The 19,091-nt window shown below is 45.2% G+C and overlaps 1 long non-coding RNA gene across 1 annotated transcript in view; it reads right to left on the reverse strand.

Annotated features, from left to right (window-relative positions):
- The window catches only part of LOC112409807 (uncharacterized), a 16,392-nt gene extending 235 nt beyond the window's left edge, over window positions 1–16,157 (reverse strand). Inside the window, exons 1-3 of the long non-coding RNA XR_003005235.1 lie at window positions 16,109–16,157; window positions 14,227–14,365; window positions 12,651–12,846 (exon numbers count right to left, since the gene is read on the reverse strand). This is a non-coding gene — a long non-coding RNA (uncharacterized LOC112409807). The remainder of the gene's footprint in view (window positions 1–12,650; window positions 12,847–14,226; window positions 14,366–16,108) is intronic.
- Window positions 16,158–19,091: the final 2,934 nt, after the last annotated feature.

Genomic DNA, 19,091 nt, shown 5'->3' on the forward strand with positions numbered 1-19,091 from the left:
GCAGTACGCGGGCCTCTCACTGTTGTGGCCCCTCCCGTTGCGGAGCACAGGCTCCGGATGCGCGGGCTCAGCGGCCATGGCTCTTGGGCCCAGCCGCTCTGGGGCATGTGGGATCCTCCCGGACCTGGGCACGAACCCGTGTCCCCTGCATCGGCAGGTGGACTCTCAACCACTGCGCCACCAGGGAAGCCCTGTATTACTTCTTAATTGATGTTTACATCTTATTATTAATGCTATTTATTATAAATGTCAGAACTGTATCTTTTCTCCTTTAAAGTATTTACTTATTTATTTGGCTGCTCTGCACAGCTTGCAGAATCTTAGTTCCCCGACCAGGGATTGAACCGGGCCCTCGGCAGTGAAAGGACGGAGTTCTAACCACTGGGCCACCAGGAAATTCCCATCTTTTCTCCTTTTAAATATTACATGATTTCCATTGTGAACGTATAATATCTCAGGACCACTTCCTTCCCCAAGCGAACAAGCGGGATTTTTAGCCACGGCCAGGGAGATAGTAGATTTCCATATGCTGGAATTAAAGAACAGAATCAGTAAACGAATAAAAATATCAATCTGAGCAGAAAGAGTACTGAATCAGGAGTCAAGAGACCTTGGTTCTAGACATAGCTCCATCCAATCAGCTGGGTGGTTTGGGTTTCTCATAAGCCCTCCTATGTCTCAGTTTCCCCTTATAAAATGGGGCTACTGGACCAGATGACTGCTAATGGCTCTTCCTAGTATAGCAGTGTATTCCCATTAAAAAACGCACCAAAATAAAGCCTTTGGGGCAGTTCTGCCTAGAAGGAGAGGCTTCACAGAGATGACCATCGATCCCACAACGGGGTTCTCTATTCTGAACCTAGCAATCCCTTTGGGAGTAGGGGACAGTCGGCGTGCACCAGGCACCTTCCCAATCATTTCTGGTTTTGTCACAGGATCCAGGACTCTTTTATCAGAAGAAGGGGAATTTAGGTCTGATGAGGGAGGAGTGTCCCTGGTGGGGGCAGTGGGTCAGAAGACGCCAACAGTTGGAGGAGGAGGGGAGCTGAAGGAAGTGGTGACCCTGTCCTGTCATCTTCCCCTGTCCTCGGGATGGCTTGGGGAGCAGGACAGGATGGACATGTCATCGCTGTGAGGGGCGTGGATGTCCCCACCTTCCTGCTAATCCCTAATCATGATTACCCTCTCCCTAGGCAGGAATGAAAGAAAACCTTTTGGTCTTTATTTCATATCACTTTTTACAATTTTATAGGCAAAAAAGGAAATTTCACTGCTGTTTTAATTTGTCTCTATTTGATCAAGAAAAAGATCTTTTTCTTGTTTAGCTATTTGTAGTTTTACTTTTGTAAACAAAATTATTTGCAGCCTTTGCTTTAATTTTTTTCCTATTAGCAATATTTATCTTTTCTCTTTTGATTTTTTGAGGTTACATACTTAATGTGTAAATGTATCTTTTGTTCTGTCAAGCTTTTAGAAAACCAGCAAAGCTGGGTGTAGTAGGAAATTGTTAATAGCCTTTTTACTTCCTTGGCAATTCTGAACTCCAGAGGAGTCCATTGATAATGAACATTTGCTGAGTAACTGCTGTTAGTTTTCTGTATTTATACAAACTAACTCAAATACATATATATGTATATATATACTTTTTCATTTTTTTATGAGTAGAAACCTGCTATATCTTTTAATCTGAAAACTGTTTTTAAAAATTCTACGTTGTAAATTGAACTAGCCCTGTCTTAGATTCCTATGCCTCTTGTGTATTTCACAAACTCTTTTCTTGTCATCATCACTACATGAGTTAGTCAAGAATCATTAGGCCAGAGTTGTAGATTAGAGAAACTGAGGCCCAGGGAGGAAACGTGATTTACCCAGATCCTTCAACAGTTCAATACTGGGGGGCTTCCCTGGTGGTCCAGTGGGTAAGACTCTGCCCTCCCAATGCAGGGGGCCTGGGTTCAATCCTTGGTCAGGAACTAGCTCCCACATACTGCAACTAAGACGCCCACGTGCCGCAACTAAGACCCAGAGCAGCCAAAATAAATAAATTTAAAAAGCCCCAAAAACAATTCAATAGTGGGACGAGAACCCCAGGATGAAACCCTCCTGATTCTGGAGGCAGACGCCTCTCTATGCAGAGTGAATCAGACCTTCTGTCCCGAGAGTCACCCTCCTGAGGGGCACAGGCTGGAGTTGGGAGTCAGAGAAAGTGTAGGTACTAAGAGAGTACATGACGGCAGAAGAATTCAAGCTACCCCCAAGGCTCTCCTCAATTCCTGATGTGCTAGGTGACCTTGGGACAAGCCGTCGGCCCTCACTGGGGTCCCAGTGCTCATCTACGAAATAAAGGCTTGGGCCTAATCAGAGGATTTCAAACTGTGCTCTTCGAAGCTGCAGGGAGACTCCACAAGTTACTGTCCCTCAAAAGTGAACACGGGGAGCACGTTCTGGGATGCTCATCACAGCACCCGCTGTGTCGGTGAAAAGTTGGAAGCAACTGCAATGTCTTACATGCAACAGGTCATGCATGTGTTCATCCCTTCTTTCGTTCGTGGGACAGTTATTGAGTAACAACTGCCAGGCCCTGTTTTAGACACTGGGAATCACCGCTGAACAAGATAGACCAAGTCTCTACCCTCTTAGAGCTTACCCGAAAGGCCGGGCCACCCAACCGTGAGCTGAACCCCAGTAAGGTGTAACCAGATGTGTCCCTATGTCACAGCATGGATGGGTCTCCAGGCCACAGGGCTGAGTGCTAGAGGTGGTACCAAGACCTGGGTAGGCTGATTCCTTTGATATAGACCCCACCCCTTCTGGATATCTGGCTGTAGGTGGACAGATACATTAAAAGGTGCTGAGGAGGCTTTACGGGGTGCATCTCCAAACGATGGTTTTGTTTCTGGAAAGAGAGGGGAGTAGTCCAGGATTGAGGGTACCTTGTGTCGGGCACTTTATCTGTATTTTTTAAACAAGGAAGACATTCAAATATTGTTTGCAATTAAATATATATATATATATGTGTGTGTGTATATATATATATATGTCCAGAGAGAGGGAAGGACAAAAAGAAACTTACAAGTTTCAGTCTCACAGAGTCCTTCAAAATCTAACGTGTTCAGGCTCCACGATCTACCCAAACCTAGTAAGTGTCTTGGTTTGGGGATCAGAGATTTTAAGTTAAACCAATGACGAATATTGCCTGGATCCAAGGCTAAGCCAGCTTCATCATCGAGGCAGCATCCACTGTGTTCAGTCCCAGCTGATTCTCCCTTAGCTACTTAAAATCTCATCTTGGCATTGCTGGATGGGAAAGCCTCCCCCAAGATTTATTTTACAAGTGAGGAAACCTCTTTTCTTTTTTTTTAAATTTGTTGAATATATTTGACCTATGACGTTATGTAAATTTAAGGTGTACAACATGTTAAATGATTTCTTATTTTGCCAAGGACTCGATTAACGGTAGAGCCCAGATTACAAAGCAGGAAGCCAGCCTGCCCTGCCTCCAGATCCTGGGCCCAATGCAGGGGGGAGGGGTGGGGTGGGATGGAGGGGGAGACCATCCTCCAGACTCCCACTGGAAGCTCCAATGATGAGTCCTGGTGTCCAGCACATGCTGAAAGGAAGCCTTGTCAACATGGAAGGAGATCAAGGTGGCCAGGGGGTGCTGAAACCTCCTGTCAGGTCCAGCATCTCTGAGGAGATAGGGACACTTCGTATGCTGCCCCTGTCCCCGCCCCCTCCTCGAGCTCTCTCCACTCGAATTCCGAGGGGCTTTGGAATCACTAGACTGTCTCCTGCTCCCAGGAAACCCCAGGCTTCAGTGGAGCCAGGCGACTGGCCATCCATCATCCTTATCTCCCGGCTCTGGCGGCCCCAGGTCCCTGGCCTGGATGGGCCCAGGGGGCCAGGAGGGCGGAGGGGAAGGATGGGGGCAGGGGGGCCTCGATAACAAGAAAAGCAGCTGTTCCCTGGGGGAACTTCAAAGTGCCTAGAGCTGAAATTTATGGGCAGAGTTGTTCACATTAGGGGCCAGAGGGCCATTCATCCTGTAAATATTTATTGAGCACCTACTGTGTGCCAGGCACTGGGCTGGGGGAATCTTATGGGCCCAAAGAGATTTTGTTGTTTGTTAGGTTAACATGTCTACTTCAGTGGACTAGGTTTGATGAATGAATCAGTTCATTAATTCATTAAGTATTAAGCACCCACTGTGTGCTGGGGGTTGCTGGAAATCCAAGGCTGTAGGAACAGTTAAATAAATACGCCCCCCTACTGTGGGCAGGGTCTGAGATCCACTAATGCAGTTGTCCAGAGCTTCAGAGTCAGGCAGACGGGCAAGTTACTAAACCCTCCTTGGTCTTTGCTTTCTTAGCTGTAAAACCAGGGTAATAATCGCACCTATCCCATAGGGTTTGGGAAAGGAGGAACTGAAACAAGAAACTATAGGTCTAATTCTTAGCCTGAGCCTGGTAAAGGGTCATCTTGTACCAAAGGTGGCTATTTTTGTGACTGCAAATGATCGGCACCACCATTTATTTATTATGTGTGTGTTGAGTGCCTGCCATGTGCTCGGCAGCTGCTGTCAGGGCAACTGGCAAGTTGGCTTGGGGGGGTTTGCCAGAGTCCCTACCTCTCCCCTGAGGTCTCTCATTGGCTGAGCCTTCGAGGTGTTAAAGAGGGGTTTATGTGGCCCAGAAGAGGCATTTGGACTTAACCCCTCAAATCCCTGTCATCCCAAGACTCTAAGGGCCCATGATCTTCCTTCCAGGCAGGGTCCTGGATGGGTACCTCCCTACCTTCCAGGCAGCCCATGAGAAAGGCCTTCCTGCTGCGGAGCTGAGATCTGCCTTGTGGAAATTTTCCCCATTAGCATCCCAGCTTTGTCTTCTGGGCCCTACCCCAGCTCTTTGAGCCTCAGTTTATTCATCTATAAAATGGGAATAGCAATAGTTCCTATCCTATAGGGTTACTGGGAGGGTAAAATGAGACGAAGATGGTAAAGCACTTGGGACAACCCCTGCAAAATGAAATCCGTGATAAGGGGCAGCGAATAACAGCAAACAATAAAATAACGAGAGCCTCTGGGAGTCAACGAAAAGAGGAGGTGGAGGAAGAGGAAGACGAAGGAGAAGAAAGGGAACCAGAGCTGTACTTTCTGGGGTAGGAAGTCGTCCTCAGGAAACCTGAGTTTGGCAAAGGAGAGCACACACGATTCCCAAAGATGTTTCCCAGCTCACAAAGTCTGGTAAACATGGAAGGGAAGGCGCTTGGAGTTAGCGTTCTTCTCCACGCAATGGGGGCAGTGTTTCCACTTCCACTCACAGAAGAGCAAGTGAGGCCGCTGAAGGGGACTTGATTTCCCAGGGTCAGGGAACAGGGGGCACTGGGCATCCCCAGAGCTCGGTCTCCTCTCTCACTCCCCTCAAGGGAGCAGTGGAGGGGGGCTCTCCATGGACAGTGCTAGGGGTTGAATTGTGCCCTTGCCCTAAAATTCATAGGTTGAAATCCTAACCCCCAGCACTTCAAAATATGCCTTTATTTGGACACAGGGTCTTTAAAGAGGTAATCAAGTTAAAATGAGGTCATTGAGGTGGGTCCTCATCCAATACATCTGGTGTCCTCATGAGAAGGGGAAATTTGGACACAGAGTGATGCAGAGACAAGAGACAGGGAGAAGACAGCCATCCACGACACAGGAGAGAGGCCTGGAACAGAACCCTCACAGCCCTCAGAAGGAACCAACCCCGCCTGCACCTTGATTTTCGACTTCCCGGCCTCCAGAATGGGAGAACACATTTCTGTTGTTTAAGCCGCCAGTCTGCCGCACATTGTGCCAGCAGCCCTGTGGCAGTGTGTGGAGTGCCGCACAGAATGCTCTGAGGGCTTGCTTCCCTGCCTGTCCCAGGGGGGTGGCTCTTCTCCAGAACCCTGGGATGTTGGTCAGAAGGCGCGTGGCAGGCCCGGCAGTGTCTGACCACAAGGCCGTGGTCTTCGCATTGATCTTCCTTGTTCTCGTCGCTCCCTGAGAAGTGAAAACCCATTTTCCTGGTGCCTTCCGGTGATGACTGGATTAACCTCACTGCTGCTGTCCTCTGCGAAGACCTGCCAGGCTTGCTCTGGTCTCCCTGGGACTGGGGATTTGTCAGAGATTCTTGGAATTACCAAATCAGCTGCATCCACTTCCTCCTCTCTCTGTGATCTTTTCCCTCTTCCCTCCTTCCTTCTTCGGCACCCCTCCTCCTGGCCTGTGCTCACCCCACGCCCACCCACATCCCATCCCACGACTGCTTCCTCCTGATTCCCCATCCTCCAGGCCACCCTCACCTGGTGGCCCTCAGCAGAGCAAGGGGCAGTCCAGAACCCAAGGCTGCCCTGGAGACAGAGGCAGGAAAAGTCTAAACTCACTTCTTTCGAGCCGAGAAGAAGTTATCCAGAGCTGGTTTCTCCTTCCACCTTCCAGGAAGCCTCGTTCTTGTCCCTGGCCTGGATACATTATTATATTTTGCTTTAATTGCATTAAGGCAAATGACTATGTCACCCTGTGGTTTCGATCAGGTCAGGGATCTGATAATCGATCCTGGCACAGTCTAGACAGGAGTCACTTTGAAGCTGTTTTTAGCAGGATGAGAACAAACAATTTTTCCAAAGTGGTCACATTAGGCAAACAGGCTGGTGGGTCATCTCTTTGGGAGGGAGTGTGCCCTGGCTCCAGGCAGCCTGCTGACTGATTCCAAGGCCCCTGGGGAGGAGACAGGACTGCACCCCCTGGGATGCAAGGAGCTTGAAGTAGAGATGCCACAGGCTTAAGCCTCCCTATATGTGAAATCTGGTCCAGGTGCCTCTTCCAGGAAGCCAATCCTCACTGACACCACCTGGCTCAGGGCACAAAGATAGCATAGTGCAGTGTGAGATGGCTGGCTGGAGAGATGGCAGAAAGATGGAATTCATACAGGGCACTGGTAGAGGTGGGACCACGTCCTGCAAAATTACTCTCTCTTCAACTCTCTTTCGATTCTTTGAAGTTCATCAAGAGGAAAGCTTCAGTGTGGTCTAGTCTGTCTCTAATATGGTTCTAATGTTTGCTGATCTCCCCTTTTAACAAGGAGAGCAGGCCTTGGCTCTGCAGGGTTATAAGATATAGCTAGATTTCAATAACACTGTTTTGTTATCGTTGTATTTATTTCCTACAGTCTCTTTCAAGCAATACTGGTTTTCCCCCAACAGAAAGTGAACCATTGTTCAAGCACAGTAAGGTAGAGATCCTGAAGGTGGGAGCTGAAGGAGGACTTTGGGAGACAGTGCTGGGGGATCTTATGCACAGGACGCATGCCAGCTCTGCACTCGCTTGCTGTGTGACTGCAGACAAGTTGCTTTGCTCTCTGAGCCTCGGTTTCTCTGTGTAAAATGGAGTTGATGATGTACTGCGTGGGGCCATAGTGAGGATTTTCTGAGAACGTAGGCATGTAAAGCATCCAGTGTATGCCTGGCGGGCGTGGGGTCTGCCCTCTGCCTGGTGGCCTTGTTCCTTACATGGGCCACTGCTCCCCTCAGCCAGTCTCAGAGCCTTTGCTGGTCCCACGGGTGAAACTGACGAGATTCCAGGTTCAGAGGAAACGAAAGGAGCTTGGAGGCCCGAGCTATGCCCTGGCTCGAGCTATGCCCTGGCTCGAGCTCCCTGGCCTTGGGCTTGCTCCATCCCTCCACTGGCCCACAGTTTCCCCACCTGTCAGCAGAGGCTCTGACCAAATGATTTTAAGACCCTTTGCTCTGACATAAGGAAATGATTTTAAGACCCTTTGCTCTGACATAAGGATATTTTGGCCACAATGCCACAACAGAAGAATCTCTGTTTTAACAAATATATCTTGTGGTCCTCCCTACTTGCAGACTTGGCCATGGACAAGTGGCATCGGCCTCACTTGAGAGCAGGTAGAAATGCAGATGCTCAGGTCCCACTCAGATCTCCTGAATCAGAATCTGCATTTTAGGACTTCCCTGGTGGCGCAGTGGTTAAGAATCCGCCTGCCAATGCAGGGGACACGGGTTTGAGCCCTGGTCCGGGAAGATCCCACATGCCGCGGAACAACTAAGCCCGTGTGCCACAACTACTGAGCCCACGTGCCACAACTACTGAAGCCCGCACACCTAGAGCCCGTGCTCCGCAACAAGAGAAGCCACCGCAATGAGAAGCCTGCGCACCGCAACGAACAGTAGCCCCCGCTCACCACAACTAGAGAAAGCCCGCGCACAGCAATGAAGACCCAACACAGCCAAAAATAAATAAAGAAATAAATAAATTAAAAAAAAAAAAAAGAATCTGCATTTTAACAAGATGCCCAGTGCTTGAAAAGCACTGATTTATATCACCCAATCTGAAATGAAGAGTTTTAAATGCTTTTACATCTTCAAATATATTTATATATATTTATACATTTCTCAGGGATTTAAAAAAACAATGAACATGTCATTTTTTTTCTGAAACAATAAAGGTGTTATGAAAATGGTAAATGAACCCAGGCCAGTTCAGAGACGAAATGATTTATGTAAATCTGGTGAACAGTTTTTCCCAGGAAATTTTCCTTCTGAGTAAGGTAGGGTCTCCCACTTTCCATAAGTTGGCCTCTTCCCAGCAAGTGTCTCCCTCATGCCTGATTCCTGGAAGGCTGTGTGTGCGTGTGTGTGCGTGTGTGTGTGTGTGTGTCTGTGTGTATGGTGTTGTGTGACTGTGTCTTGCAGCTTATCCACTGAGCAGGGACTTCAGCCAAGTCAGCAAAACCAGGATGGAAAAAAAACTAGATTCCTAAAGGCTTCAGGGTAAGCCTGGGGAGCTTGGGCAACCATCCCTCAGATAAACTGAAGCAGCATGTACTGTGGATTAGTCAGGCATCCTGGCTTTCCAGTTGGGCCCACCTCCTAGAGGGCTTCCTGCCTAACCCTCCTGTCCAGCTGGGATTCTCTGTTTCTCCTCATCTCCAAAACAAAAGCCCCAAACACCATCCCATCCACTTCGGGAATTTATCCCAAAGAAGCGATCTCGAGGTAGGCAAAGATCTTCCTAAAAGAATGATCATCACATGCTGTTGATAAGAGTGAGAAGCCAGAAAAAAAATCCAGGTGTCCAAGAATAGGGGCCTGAGGTTACTTCATGATGTATTTCAATCCTGTGCCTGCCTGGGAGCAGGTCAGCAGTTATGGACAGGAGTCGGCAGGTCTGGACTCGAGGGATAATTTAAGCAGTTTATTTAGCCTCTCCAAGCCTCACTTTCCTGAGCTGTAAAATGGGAGTGATAATAATACCAAATGCCTTCTCTTGTTTTGAGGATTAAATGAGGACATACACGGAAAACATTTAACACCATGCCTGGTGCACAGTAAGAACTCGGGAAATGGTTGTTTGCTGTGCGCCGGTTCAGATACAGACAAATGTTGGCGGTGAGTATCAATGACAAGGAAATATATATATGGCACAGTGAAAGTGACAAAAACATATTATAACTCAGCACGATCCATTTTGTAAACATATGTGTACATATTCACATTTAGCCTTGTATGTAATTGATAAACATGAAGTGGAGATGTAGTTGCTACAAGAACAGGAAATGTCCGGCCACTGGGGAACCCTTTCTCATTTCTCAGGCTCACTTCCATACTCTTTGCCTGAGAGTGCCAGGGGAAATCAGATTTGGACCTATCGTTGATAAGGACCATAATGAAAAAACAAAAGTGGTACCACTTGAGTGCTTTCTAACAGACAGGCGCCTTCTAGTTGTACTACTAGCTCATTTATTCTTCACAACCACCTATGAAGCGACACTATTAATATTCTCATTTTACAGATAAGGAAACTGAGGCACAGAGGGGCTGAGTAGTAATCTGTCCAAGGTCTAACAGCCAAAAAAAGGTTAGAAGATAGTTTCAAACCTGGGCTCTAATTACTATGCTATCCCACCCCCCAGGCCTCTCATTGACAAAGAAGGAAACTAAGGCCCAGAGAAGCAGGACACCGGCCCAAGGCCACACAGCAAAGCAGTGTCAAAGGAGGAACTAGAACTAAGCCTCCTAAAGCTTTGAGGCTCCTCAGTGCCCCCTTCAGGCAGCCTGAGGATGCACTGGCTACCTGATTCCTCCAGGCTGTAGGAAGGGCACCTGCGCAGCTCATCGTTTGCACTCCTCTGCATACAACCGGCTGCTATAGGGAAGTACAGGTCTTTGGCGAGCAAAGGAGATGACCCACAAACTGCCTGCACCTTCCCCTGAAGCCCTGCCTCGTGTCACTTAAGGCAAATGTAATCCATATGGCTCTGATTCATTTACACTTAAATCTGCAAGACACTGGGTTCTAAGTGCTGTTACTTACAAAGCCTTCAGAACCTGTTAAGTGAGATTCAGCTCCCCAACTCCTCCTCTCCACTCTTACCCCCAGTCCAGTCTTCCTCCCCTTCCCCCATCTGGACCAGAGTTCATACCAGCATCTGGCAGGGCTGAAAAGAAACTCACAAACTCAGACTTGGAAACTGTGTGTGGGGGCACAGGACCAGTTATTAGGATGTTCAGAGTAGCATTGTTTGTAATCCCAAAAGTTGGAAACAATGTATATGTCTATCCATGGGAGAATGGATGAATAAAGTGCGGCAAATTCATACAATGTGACACCACACAGCAGTAAAATGGACAATCTCACAAAAATACTGTTGAGGGAAAAAAACAAGCAAGTTGCAGATTAATTCATAATATGATACCAATTGTTCAAAATTTAAAAACACTGAAAAATCATTATATGCAAATATATAAACTACCTTGGTAAAGTTTATTTTTTAACCTGGTAGTGGGTACATGGATATTTGTTCTAGCATATATACATTTTTGTATAATTTTGAAAAGGTACATAATAAAATTTTCAATAAACCCCTAGATTTCACATCAGCAAAGGAAGTTAGCCTATGTGTTGAGTTCAACTCCCTTATTTCACAGAAGGGGAGAAGGAAATAATTTGATATTTGTTAACTACGTAACACTTACTAAATACTCACCTGTCAAGCACACCCTCATTTCATGTAAGTTCCAATCCCCTGCATGGTAGCATATGCTATTACTATTCTCATTTTATGGATGAGGCAGCTGAGGCTCAGCAACTTCCTCAAGGTCATGCAGCTTGTAAACCACAAGGCTGGAATACAAGTCCTGGCCTTCTGGCTCCCAAGGCTCACACACCAGACCACATGCTGTTGAGGCCAGCACTGCTCTTTTTCTTTTTTTCTTTTTACATCTTTATTGGAGTATAATTGCTTTACAATGGTGTGTTAGTTTCTGCTTTATAACAAAGTGAATCAGTTATACATATACATATGTTCCCATATCTCTTCCCTCTTGCATCTCCCTCCCTCCCACCCTCCCTATCCCACCCCTCTAGGTGGTCACAAAGTACCAAACTGATCTCCCTGTGCTATGCGGCTGCTTCCCACTAGCTATTTTACGTTTGGTAGTGTATATATGTCCACGTCACTCTCTCACTTTGTCACAGCTTACCCTTCCCCCTCCCCACATCCTCAAGTCCATTCTCTAGTAGGTCTGTGTCTTTATTCCTGTCTTACCCCTAGGTTCTTCATGACATTTTTTTTCTTAGATTCCATATATATGTGTTAGCATACAGTATTTGTCTTTCTGTTTCTGACTTACTTCGCTCTGTATGACAGACTCTAGGTCCATCCACATCACTACAAATAACTTGATTTCATTTCTTTTTATGGCTGAGTAATATTCCATTGTATATATGTGCCACATCTTCTTTATCCATTCATCCAATGATGGACACTTAGGTTGTTTCCATCTCCCAGCTATTGTAAATAGAGCTGCAATGAACATTTTGGTACATGACTCTTTTGGAATTATGGTTTTCTCGGTATATGCCCAGCAGTGGGATTGCTGGGTCATATGGTAGTTCTATTTGTAGTTTTTTAAGGAACCTCCATACTGTTCTCCATAGTAGCTGTACCAATTCACATTCCCACCAGCAGTGCAAGAGTGTTCCCTTTTCTCCACACCCTCTCCAGCATTTACTGTTTCTATATTTTTAGGTGGGACCTAATGAAACTTCAAAGCTTTTGCACAGCAAAGGAAACCATAAACAAGACCAAAAGACAACCCTCAGAATGGGAGAAAATATTTGCAAATGAAGCAACTGACAAAATATCTCCAAAATTTATAAGCAGCTCATGCAGCTCAATATCAAAAAAACAAACAACCCAATCCAAAAATGGGCAGAAGACCTAAATAGACATTTCTCCAAAGAAGATATACAGACTGCCAACAAACACATGAAAGCATGCTCAACATCATTAATCATTAGAGAAATGCAAATCAAAACTACAATGAGATATCTCACAACGGTCAGAACGGCCATCATCAAAAAATCTAGAAACAGCACTGTTCTTTGATCTCACCCCACAAGTCTCTGAGTTAGGTTTCATTATTACTGGTTTTAGAGGTGAGGAAACTGAAGCTCTGAGCAGTCATTTGCTAATGCTTGTTCAGGGAGTTACTCCACAGAGACCAGACAAGGGAGCTTCCTGACTCCTAGTCCAGCGTCCTTTCTCTATCAGGCTTTGTCTGGAAGACCTGGTCGGGGGGGAAAGTATGGCTGTGTTTACCCTTACCTTCTACTCCTTAGAAGCTCTATGCAGTTCGGGTACTGCCAAGGGGAACGAAGCTCCCAAAGTCGCCTTGGCCAGGTTTGGGGCACAAAGTTGTATAGAAGGGGAGGACCTGGTGAACCCTGGGTCTTGCAGCCAAAGAAGCCATCCTTAACTCCACTTTCATTCACAACCGGCATCCAATCTATCAGTCAGGTCCCTGCAGGAAACAGGTGGCACACTCAAACTGGGTGCTTTGAGGAGAGTTTAATAAAAGGACTATGCACAAATTTACAGGCAGGGTTAAGAAAAAACAACCACTTACAACGTGGTACTCTGGGGCTGGCAAGGGCAGGGAGTTGTCACCACTCAGGTCTGATGGGCAAAGGGAGGAGCCATTATCCACCCCTGAGGAGCAGCTTTTCTGGGTGGGCTGCCTGATTAGAGCTGTGCCCTTGGTAGAGGGCTCAGCCAAACCGAAAGGAGGCAGTCGAGGAAATATACCACAACCTCACACTTCTCCTTCCGTCAGATCCCTTGCCAGTATTCCTTTTGGCCAAACTCAGTGGGAAACTCCTTCGGCCAAACCCAACAGGAAACAGGACAAAGACTCTGGATGGAGTTCATACAGCTCAGTCTCCCAGGGCATAGAGCAGGGTGGGGAGAGCCAGAGACTGAATCCAGAGGGGCAGGCAGAAGAAAACAGAAAACACTGGCTTTCCTTCAGATAGACTCAGACTCTGGTGGTATACTGCATACCACCTCCATGGCTAGCCCCTGGTATGAGCCATCATCACCCCTAGGCTGTATTTCTACAATAGACTCCTAGGTGATTGCCCAGCTTCTACAGTCTGTTCCTAACAGTCAGTGATTCTTGTAAATTACATGTCAAACCATGTCACTCCTCTGCTCAAAATCTTCAAGGGAAGAGCAAAAGCCAAAGTCCTTACAAAACTTCGCAAGTTCCTGCACAGTCTGTCATCTGTCCATCACCCCTTGACCTCATCTCCCTATTTTTCTCCAGTATTCACTCTGCTCCAGCCACATTGACCTTTCTCTTCTTTGATATACAAGGAAAGTTCCTGCTTTAGGGCCGTTGCTGATCTCTCTGCCTGGAATGTTCTTTCCCCTCCATCCTTTACCTCCATCAAGTCTACTCAAGTGTCTCCTGCTCAATGAGACCTACTCTGACCCTCCTTTGTAAAACTGCAAACTGTCTCCCCCATCTCTCGCCCACTATCTCTGATCCCCATCAGCCTACTCTAGTTTCCTTTTCCCCGTATCACTTGTCATCTTTTAACATGCCACATCATTTACTTATTTGATATTTTTCTTTTTTTTTTTTCTTGCGGCTGCGCCAGGTCTTAGTTGTAGCACACAGGATCTTCATTGCAGCATGCTTAGTTGTGGCATGTGTGATCTTTAGTTGCAACATGTGGGCTCTTAGTGGTGGCATGAGGACTTCTTAGTTGTGGCATGCAGACTCTCAGCACTTTGAGAGGCCGGGGTCTAGTTCCCCGACCAGGGATCGAACCTGGGCCCCTGGCACTGGGAGTGTGGAGTCTTACCCATTGGACCACCAGGGAAGTCCCCTACTTACCTGTTATATTTATTATCTGTATCTTCCCACTAGAACACAAGTTCTGCAAGCATAAGGCTCTGTTTTGTTCATCAGTGGATCTCCAGAACGTGGAATTTTGTAGGTGTTCAACACATACTTGTTGAATGTTGTTGAATGACTGAAATGGGGATGAGGAAAGATTAGGCTTGGAATTTTCCAGTTAGAAAAGGGTAGAGGATGGGTAGAGCCAGTGAGAAGATTAATGGGTCCTATATGAGGGAAAGGAAAAAAAAAGTCAACATGGAATTATTCATTACTATATACCTGTTAAAAGTTGTATCTTACCAACAGACATCAAAGGCCTGAACATTGTGTAGACCCTTTGTCCTAGCAATTCCATTTTCAAGAATTTGTACAAGGAAATTGTCATCATTTTTTGGTAAAAATGTAGTGATAATGAAATTCTTCACAGTGAAGTGAAGAATAATGAAAAATTGGAACCAAAGTAGCCATCTAACAATTGTGAGATGCCTAACTATGGTACAGCCATAGGTGGAATACTATGCGAACATTAAGTGCATTAATTGACCTGAATGATATTTATGAGAATTGCTTAATGAGAAAAGCACATTATAAAACAGCATTACATTATAATCTTGTTTTTTTGTTTTTTTGCGGTACGTGGGCCTCTCACCGTTGTGGCCTCTCCCGTTGCGGAGCGCAGGCTCCGGACGTGCAGGCTCAGCAGCCATGGCTCTCGGGCCCAGCCGCTCCACGGCATGTGGGATCTTCCCGGACCGGAGCTCGAACCCGCGTCCCCTGCATTGGCAGGCGAACTCTCAACCACTGCACCACCAGGGAAGCCCTAATCTTGTTTTTTATTAAAATACACAGCTGTCTCTTGAACAACATGGGTTTGAACTGTGCAGGTTCACTTACATGCAGATTTCTTTCACTAAATTTGTCCGATAGGACTACACAATCCATGGGTGGTTGAATCCTCGGATGTGGAATAGTGAATACTGAGGGCTAACTGTGAAGTTACATGCAAATTTTTGACTGCATGGAGGTCAGCACCCCTAGTCCCCGTGTTGTTCAAGGGCCAACTATATATGCATTTTAAAAGTTCGAGAAAGCTATAACCCAAAATATTAATGGCACTTATCTCTGGATGAGCACCATACAGGTATTTTATTTCTTTTGCCTCTATTTCCTAAATTTGCTTCAAGGAACTTATTTTAAAAACTAAATTTATATTTTTTAAATAGCAGTTATTTATGAGCTCTTGGACAAATAACTTGACTTCTCTGTGTAACAGTTTCCTCATTTGTTTGTTTGGTTTTTTGTTTGTTTGTTTTTGGCTGTGCCAGGCAGCTTGTGAGATCTTAGTTCCCTGACCAGGGATTGAACCCCGGCCCTTGGCAGTGAAAGCTCCGTGTCCTAACCATGGGACTGCCAGGGAATTCCCTTCCTCATATTTTTTTTTTTATATTTTTGTTTTTAACATCTTTATTGGAGTATAATTGCTTTACAATGGTGTGTTAGTTTCTGCTTTATAACGAAGTGAATCAGCTATACATATACATATATCCCCATATCTCCTCCCTCTTGCGTCTCCCTCCCACCCTCCCTAACCCACCCCTCTAGGTGGACACAAACCACAGAGCTGATCTCCCTGTGCTGTGCAGCTGCTTCCCACTAGCTATCTATTTTACATTTGGTAGTGTATATATGTCCATGCCACTCTCTCACTTCGTCCCAGCTTACCCTTCCCCCTTCCCGCGTCCTCAAGTCCATTCTCTACATCTGCATCTTTATTCCTGTCCTGCCCCTGGGTTCTTCAGAACCACTTTTTTTTTTTTTTTCAGATTCCCTATATATGTGTTAGCATACAGTATTTGTTTTCCTCTTTCTGACTTACTTCACTCTGTAGGACAGACTCTAGGTCCATCTGCCTCATTACAAATAACTCGATTTTGTTTCTTTTTATGGCTGAGTAACATTCCATTGTATTTATGTGCCACATCTTCTTTATCCATTCATCTGCTGCTGGACACTTAGGTTGCTTCCATGTCCTGGCCATTGTAAATAGTTCTGCAATGAACACTGTGGTACATGACTATTTTGAATTATGGTTTTCTCAGGGTATATGTCCAGTAGTGGGATTGCTGGGTCATATGGTAGTTCTATTTTTAGTTTTTTAAGGAACCTCCATACTGTTCTCCATAGTTGCTGTATCAATTTACATTGCCATTAACAGTGCAAGAGGATTCCCTTTTCTCCACACCCTCTCCAGCATTTACTGTTTGCAGATTTTTTGGTGATGGCCATTCTGACTGGTGTGAGGTGATACCTCATTGTAGTTTTGATATGCATTTCTCTAATGATTAGTGATGTTGAGCATCCTTTCATGTGTTTGTTTGTAATCTGTATATCTTCTTTGGAGAAATGTCTACCTTCCTCATTTTTGAAATGGAGTTAAAAACAGTTTCAAGTCCTTCCTATTTGATAAGAGCTGTTCTTAGATGTATACTGGAGGAATCAGCCAAAACTATAAGAGAAAAAAAAGAATTAAGAGATGTAAAAATTGAAAGAGATAAAGCTAGCACTATTTGCAGTGACTATATTTATTGACTTAGAAAAATCAAGCTCAAGCTATAAAAATTAATAACCATCTAGAAAATGAGCACTAGCTGCCCTGGATTCCTTGCTTGGCGTCCTGCAATAAACACTGCACTTTCCTCATCACAACCCAGTTGGCTTTACTGTGCGCGGGTGAGCAGACCCAACTTTGGTTTGGTAACACTTTCACCATTTCTATTCAACATTAAAATCGTTATTTTATCCATTGAAATAAGAAAAGAAAAATTAATAAAGGCATACAGCTTGCAAAGGGAGTAAAACTGTTTTTTTTTTCACAGATGATATGATTACGTGTGGAAAAACATAAGAAATTTACAACAGAAACTATTAAACTCAGGCACAAGGTCAATATTAAAAAAATTTAATTTTCACTGTATAGTAGCACAATTTAAAAAATTAAGTAAAAGTATTATTTATAATAGCTCCAAAACCCATAAAATTCTTAGAAATAAGTGTATCAAAAGATGTGTAAGACCTCTACACTAAAAGATACAAAATACTGATAAAAGAAATCAAAAAGACCTAAACAAAGGGAGAGTTATACCATGTTTATAGACTGGAGAGCTCAACATTGTTGAGATATTAATTTTCTCCAAATGTATGTATAGATTCAACACAATCTCAATCAAAGTTACAGCAGGATTTTTTTAAAGTACAAATTAAGTCTAAAATTTATATGGAAATGTAAGCAACCTCAAATATTCAAATCAATCTTGAAAAAGGTTGAAGGACTTATCCTACTTGATTTCAAGATTTAACTATAAAGACACAATAGTCAAGAATACATATACGGGGCTTCCCAGGTGGCGCAGTGGTTAAGAACCCGCCTGCCAATGCAGGGGACATGGGTTCTAGCCCTGGTCCGGGAAGATCCCACATGCCGCGGAGCAACTAAGCTCGTGTGCCACAACTACTAAGCCTGCACTCTAGAGCCTGTGAGCCACAACTACTGGAGCCCACGTGCCACAACTACTGAAGCCCACACGCCTAGAGCCCATGCTCCACAACAAGAGAAGCCACTGCAATGAGGAGCCCGTGCACCACAACGAAGAGTAGCCCCCCAGTCGCCGCAACTAGAGAAAGCCTGCGCACAGCAACAAAGACCCAACACAGCCAAAAATAAATTTAAAAAAATATAATAGATATACAGATCAATGAAACAGAACAGTGTCCAGAAATAGATCCACACATGTATATGGCCAACTGATTTTCAACAAAAGTTCCAAGGTAATTCAATGGGGAAAGAAAACACTTTTCAACATATTGTGCTGGAACAACTAGATTTCTGTGAGGAGAAAAAAAATGAATCTCAATCCCTACCTCATACTATACCCCCAAATCAATTCCAGATGAATCAAAGAACTACTTCCAAAAGCTAAAATTATAAAGGCTTTAGGAAAAAACAGGAGAATATTGTCAACCTTGGGGTAGACAAATATCTCTTGGAGAGATCTCAATAGGCAGGATTTATAAAGAGAATGAGAAGACAAGCCACAGACTAGGAGAAAATATTTGCAAAAGAGTTATCTGACAAAGAACTATTATCCACTCTGTTACTCCAGCCCTAAGAAGAATGGCTGGGATATAATAAAAGGTTTCTTGTGGCTCAGAGTGTAATCTCACAATGATTGATGTGGAAACCGAGTCACAGAGAAATTGAGACTTAAAGATAACACAGCTCATGTGTAGTGGAGCCAGATTTTGAATGCTGCGTGAGACTTCAGAGCTGATAACCACGTGGCCAGTCCACCAGACCATGCTGGAGGTGGTTTTTTAATTACCACTCTACCTCTGCCCCACTTTGCTTGATACCTCAGAGAAAATAATACAGAGATGGCTTTTTCCAGCTGGACTTATCTGAAGCAGACAACCTACTCCTTCCAGGACAGGAAAGGGTACCCAGGACACAGACCTCTTCCCTGGAGAGAAGAAAGTACAGTCCTAGGTACTGCTGGCCTGTCTCAGAGGCCAGTAGTTGCCAAAAACAAACCAACCAGCTGATTTCCCTGGGCATGGAAGGTTTCAACATCCTCTGTCCCACTTGCTCTGCTATATGTTAACTGCAGATCTGCAGCAAACTGCAGGGCACTCATTGGAGATGAAGTTGAGGCGGAGCATGGAGAGTGTGTTCTCTCTGAGTTTTCAAACAAGCAGATACAGGTAAACCACAGGGAAAGTGAAAAAGAAAGGGGCCCATTGGAGGTGGCTGATGAGCAGCTGCTCAGTGAGCTCACAGGGGACCCACGGTGGGGTGCGCCTCC

Source organism: Neophocaena asiaeorientalis, unplaced genomic scaffold (assembly GCF_003031525.2).
Source record: "Neophocaena asiaeorientalis asiaeorientalis breed wild unplaced genomic scaffold, Neophocaena_asiaeorientalis_V1.1 scaffold336, whole genome shotgun sequence".
NCBI classification, from domain to species: domain Eukaryota; kingdom Metazoa; phylum Chordata; class Mammalia; order Artiodactyla; family Phocoenidae; genus Neophocaena; species Neophocaena asiaeorientalis.